The sequence below is a fragment of the Eptatretus burgeri genome, chromosome 18 (genome assembly GCF_056783735.1).
Source record: "Eptatretus burgeri isolate ZD-2024b chromosome 18, Ebu_testis_v1, whole genome shotgun sequence".
Taxonomy (NCBI): Eukaryota; Metazoa; Chordata; class Myxini; order Myxiniformes; family Myxinidae; genus Eptatretus; species Eptatretus burgeri.
In genome coordinates this window covers 42,033,021-42,038,540 of record NC_140978.1, presented here as the reverse complement: position 1 = coordinate 42,038,540, position 5,520 = coordinate 42,033,021, and the positions used below count along the sequence as shown (strand labels likewise).

The following is a 5,520-nucleotide window of genomic DNA, read 5'->3' as shown; positions in this document are numbered from 1 at the left end:
AATGATGGGCCAAATGGCCTCATTTCCTTGTTTGAGGTCTGTGTTTTGATTTTCATACATACGTGGAGAATTGCCTTGCTGGGGTGGGGCAGGGTGGTGGGGATGGTGGGTGGTTGTGCCCATAATGTGACCCTGGATACCCCAGTACGTTTGCAAAACCTGGTGAAGAATGACCAAGCCGTTTTTATCCCCCGCCGCGTGGCGGAAGGGGGATATTGTTTTTCTTTGCTTTTCAGACCTACACAAGCATACAAACAAATAATTTCCTTATGTGGGGTTTTGTGGGATTTTGAGGGTTGAGTGGGGTGGGGGGTGGGGTGGTGGTGTCTGTGCGTGCGTGCATGTGCACAGGTGGAATGGTTGGGAGTGAGGAAATGATAAATACGAAAGGCAAAGAGGAAGATTGAGGATGGTTGCGGGATAAGTAGGTTGGGAAAATAAGAGGAAAATGTGAATGCATGGGATTGGAGTAAATTAAATGATTTCAAGAAATGAATAAATGAACATAAAACATTTCACCATTTTGCATCTACACAATCCGTATGCATTGACCCCAAAAGTCATTATTTAAATGGGATGCTGGTCCAGACTGACTCGAGACAATGATTTTGTGGAGCAGAGGAAGGGGGAGGTGGGTTCAAATTGAGGAGAGGTGGGGCAGAGCCCAAATGGGAGTGGATGAAGGCAATTGTGATAGGAGGTGGATTCGAGCCCAAATTGTAAGGGGGAAGAGAGGAAAGTTCTCCTCTTCTTTGGAATAATATCACCAGCATAATCATTCAATCTGACCTCTCCACACCGATTCCATTGGCACAACAACTTACTTTTAGTTAAGGTTATTGCATTGATAAGATAAAATAAACAGATATTCCCAAACAAATCTGTGTATCTCCCTTTCTGTCTCTGCACTTTCTCTTCGAATGACCCAGTTAAAACGCACACACTAGACGATTGATCAATCCATTTTATTGGTTAGTGCACCCATGACCCTAAAAGGTCATGAACAATCAATCAGATGCGACATTCACTACGCCTCAATGCATATCGCAAAAAGGCCCCGCAGGTTATTATTTTTTTTAATACAAAGGCTCAGAGACCGTATTGTCATCGTATTTATGTTTGAACATCATTGCATGAGTTTCACTTTGTGGGTTTTACAATCGCAGTCACAAGTCAGCTGATCTTGATTTCAATTTGTGCGTCTGAGCCGCGATATGTGGGTCACCTGAGAACCAGAGACTGCCCTCAGAAGCGTTATAATCTTCCAATCATTTTGTACTCCTCAGTATTTCGACCCTACAGCTTGACTTTCTATTAACAATGATGATAGTAAAAGCAGGTGGAATTCCACACCCGTTGTGTTATTATCCACCAGCAAATGCCAGAGGAGTTTTGTAACATTTCACCTTGACTCTACACTGGGCCTCTGTGGAACACACCGAGCGAATGCTGAATGATCGGCCAAAGGCTGGGGCTATCGCGAAGCCTCGATTTTGCCACTTGGTGAAGACACCCACCGGAGCTGTCCCAGAAACGGCTGAGGGCATTGTAAATTAGTCAGGAGCCTCGATGATGAAACACAAGGCAGTGGAATTCCTGGCAGAAACGCAAGTGTGAAGTCATCGTAAAACTATTCCACAAAAGCTCGTCAAATTATGTCGTCATGATGTCAATCATCGTTTGTGTGGATGGGAGGCTGCGTTGGGAATTTTCTATTTACACATCGAGGGAATTCATGTTCGACTTCCAAAAACTTCAAAAAGAATCCAATGAGATCAGGGTTGGGTGTATATATACGTGTTACATATATGTATATATATATATATATGTGTGTGTTGTTCTTCGTCTTTCGGCTGCTCCCGTTAGGGGATCGCCACAGCGGATCATCCGTTATGATCCGCATACTGATTTGGCACAAGTTTTACGCCGGATGCCCTTCCTGACACAACCCTGGTCGCCTCTTACGAAACGGATAAGGATTGGGTTTCGCCTTGATTCCAGGCTGCCCTACACCCTCTCATAGTGCGGCCCAGTGCAGGGCTCCCGTCCTCAAGCGATCCTCCAACCCAAGCCTCCGAATAGCTGGATTACAGACGCACGCCACTGCGCCCGATCATATATGTATGTATATATATATATATATATATATATATATATATATATATATATATATATATATATATATATATATATATATATATATATATATATATATATATATATATATATATATGTATATATATATATATATATATATATATATATATATATATATATATATATATATATATATATATATATATATATATATATGTATATATATATATATATATGTATATATATATATATATATATATATATATATATATATATGTATATATATATATGTATATATATGTATATATATATATATGTATATATATATATGTATATATATGTATATATATATATATATATATGTATATATATATATATATGTATATATATATATGTATATATATATATGTATATATATATATATATATATATATATATATGTATATGTATATATATATATATATATATACAGAGATGCCAACTTTTGGAAATCAGAATTAGGGAGGATTTTCAACCGACACCAAATAATGTGCGCGAAGCGCACATCTCGAGCGCGGAGCGCTCGACCCTTGCGGCGGGGTCCAGGGCCCGCCTTAGGGCCCTGGAAGCTCTGGGGTTCTAGACGCTCTCTCGTGCCCTCTGAGCCCTATTTTGGAGCATTTAACATGTTAAGAATTCCCACTTTTTGAACAAAAAAGGGGAAAATTGTGCACTTTTTAATGTTACATGTATGTTAATATTAGTAAGTTAGGGGACAATCAAAGATTAACAAAAAGCACAAAAGAAGCAATATTTTTCTTACCTTACTGGCTGGTACTACTGCTGCTTGCTTTTTCCATGGCAGCTTTGCTGAGTGACAGCTGTGTGGCTCTTTTAGCCCTTCTGATTATGTCTTTGCTGTATTCTCTCTGGTAGCAAGGGGTGTTATGAGCTAGTTTTTCAATTAAGAGAGCTTCCAGGGTTTTGACACTCAAATTGGGACGAAATTCAGTATGATTCTTCCGTACAAGACTGAGTGCCCGCTCACATGATGCGTTCGAATGAGGAATGACCAAGATTCCCTTCATCACTTTGCTCAAATTAGGATACTTCTTGGCACCAGTGCAGGGATCTGTGAGCTGTGAAATCCGATGCCACTGCTCATCCACTCTCACTGTCTCAGTAGCAATTGTAGCTATGGAGGCGTCTGCCTGGTAGTGAGCGAATTCACTCTCAAGACTGTCTATGTCACTATCACCGCCACTGAACAGACAGGGGAATTTCTTGATGAAAAACTCCACACAGTCAAACCCCACTTCTTGGTGTAGCTTAACATCCAGCACCTGAGCATGCTTGGCTAATTCATCATCTAGCGGCCAGGTTTTGAAGATGTAATTGCAGGCTTTCACATAATATGAGCGAACTGCACTGAAGAAACCTTGGATGTCTGACTCACTCAGAGTGAAGGTGGATTTCTTGAGACTCCTTTGTTCCCTTATATACAGTTTGGCATCGTTCCCAATCATGAGGTCCTCATCATTCTTCTGATGATTTCTGTCAGAGAAGGGTACATTTACCAGAGCAACCGATGACACCGATGGTTTCAAAAACCGTACGAAGATATCTTTCAGAAGACCATTCAATTCTCCGTGCAGGAGATGAATACAGGGTTCGTCTCTTTGGAGCAGAAGATTCCCCTTCTCAAAAAGCTTGTTAGCATATCGAAGGAAGAAACAATAGAGTTTTGTTTGTGGAGACAAGAACATCCTGTTGACACGTTTTTCTCTAGATTCCTGCACAGTGTTTGAGGAAGATGCGCTTTTAGTTGTAGAACTCGTAGTACACTTCGCCGCAGGGCGATCACACTTGCGTTTACTGCCAGCAGAAGAGGTCAGACTCGTAGTACCAGATCCAATTTTACGTTTGAGGAGAGAGCTTGAGGTAGGTGCAGCCAAGGAAGAAGACCTCTGATTCGAAGGTTTTGCTGAGCTTCTATCAAGTGATTTGGCAAAAGCAGAAGTTAACTTGGGTCCTTCTTTGCCTGTAGATGGGACTATCACAGTCTTTCTCGACTCTGAAGGGATCTGCTTTGTAGATGAACGTGATGAAGGGCCGGTGATGCTACCTGCTCTCAGCATTGGTTTTGGTGCTGTCCCTGCTGTCTTCTTCGCAGCAGATACTGCAGTGGTAGTGGTGAATGCTGCTCCACTAGTGCTTGATCCTGCAGTGCCAGTACTGGCAGTAGATACAGTGCCGTCCTTCTTGCTCGTTGTTAGAGTCTTGGCTACAGTTGGTTGCATTTTTCTTCGTACTTCTTCTTTGAAGAAGAGGCGAAGTGGCTCCCACTGTTCAATCAGCCTGTCTAGGCACTGACCAAGGGACAGCCACCTTGTTGCGACATGCTTCAGAATCTTGTGTGTTGGGGCATCACAGAGTTCTTGCAGTGCTTTCACTCCTTTGACGCGTTTACTACTTTTGTCCAAGTAGTAGTAAATGGTACTAAATGGTAAAGAAAGTCATCTAATTCAATGGGTAAGGCCTGAGCCGCCTTCTTGGCCGTATTGTGCATCATATGGCAAGGGCATCCCATGATGTAGCACTCTGGATTTTGTTTGTGGATATAAGCAGCGACTCCTTTGTGCTTGCCCACCATGACAGAGGCATTATCAGCACAAAAGGAAACACAATTTCCCCACGGAATTTTCCTGTCACTGAACTCATGATCAAGCAGTTTGAAAATGTTTTCTCCAGTGGAATCTTGTTTGCACGCAGGCAAACTTAGCAAACCTTGCTTCACAATCCCAGCACTGTTGTCATAGTACGAAATCAGGACAGGATATAGCTGGGCCTCACCACTGTCATTGCTACCGTCTGTAGCTAGGCTAAATGGAGCTAGTCTAGCAATATCGGCAATAGATGAAGCAGTAACATTTGACAACTCACCAATTACACTGGTCAACAACAAATTTGTTGTCTGCATTTTTTAAGCTGATTTAGGACGAATCTGATGCGCTGAATCCAAAACTCACATTAGTTTTGTTCAATCAGGTCAAGTTTTTGAGATATGGCCACATGTCGTTTTTTACATTTTTGTTCACATGTACGCATGTGTGGAGCATTTTAGAAGAAGTTGGTGGGGTAAAATGTCATGTCAAATAATTGTTTTAATTGGAAATAATTATTTTAATGACAAGAAGTATTCAGGTACGATAGTTCTAGGTGATTATGTCGAAAAGGGATCAGTTTGAAGTCATAAAACCTCAAAATCTTCCAAAAATTGGTGAGGCAAAGCATAAAGTTCGTGGATCAAAACTAAAGTTAATGGGGCAGATTTTGTAATAATGTGATACAAAAAAGTTGTATTTCTTGAAATAACGAACTCTGAAGAATGTACAATACCTACATGCACCAATTTATGACATGCGCTTCTGCTCAAGCTTGGAG

At 41.0% G+C, this 5,520-nt stretch overlaps 1 protein-coding gene across 1 annotated transcript in view; it reads left to right on the top strand.

The window, feature by feature from the left end:
• Positions 1 to 5,497: 5,497 nt before the first annotated feature.
• LOC147008982 (uncharacterized) overlaps positions 5,498 to 5,520 on the top strand; it is a 1,319-nt gene continuing 1,296 nt past the window's right edge. The window contains exon 1 of the mRNA XM_085863683.1: positions 5,498 to 5,520. This exon is cut by the window's right edge and continues 148 nt beyond it. The gene's annotated coding sequence lies outside the window, so the exon portion shown is untranslated.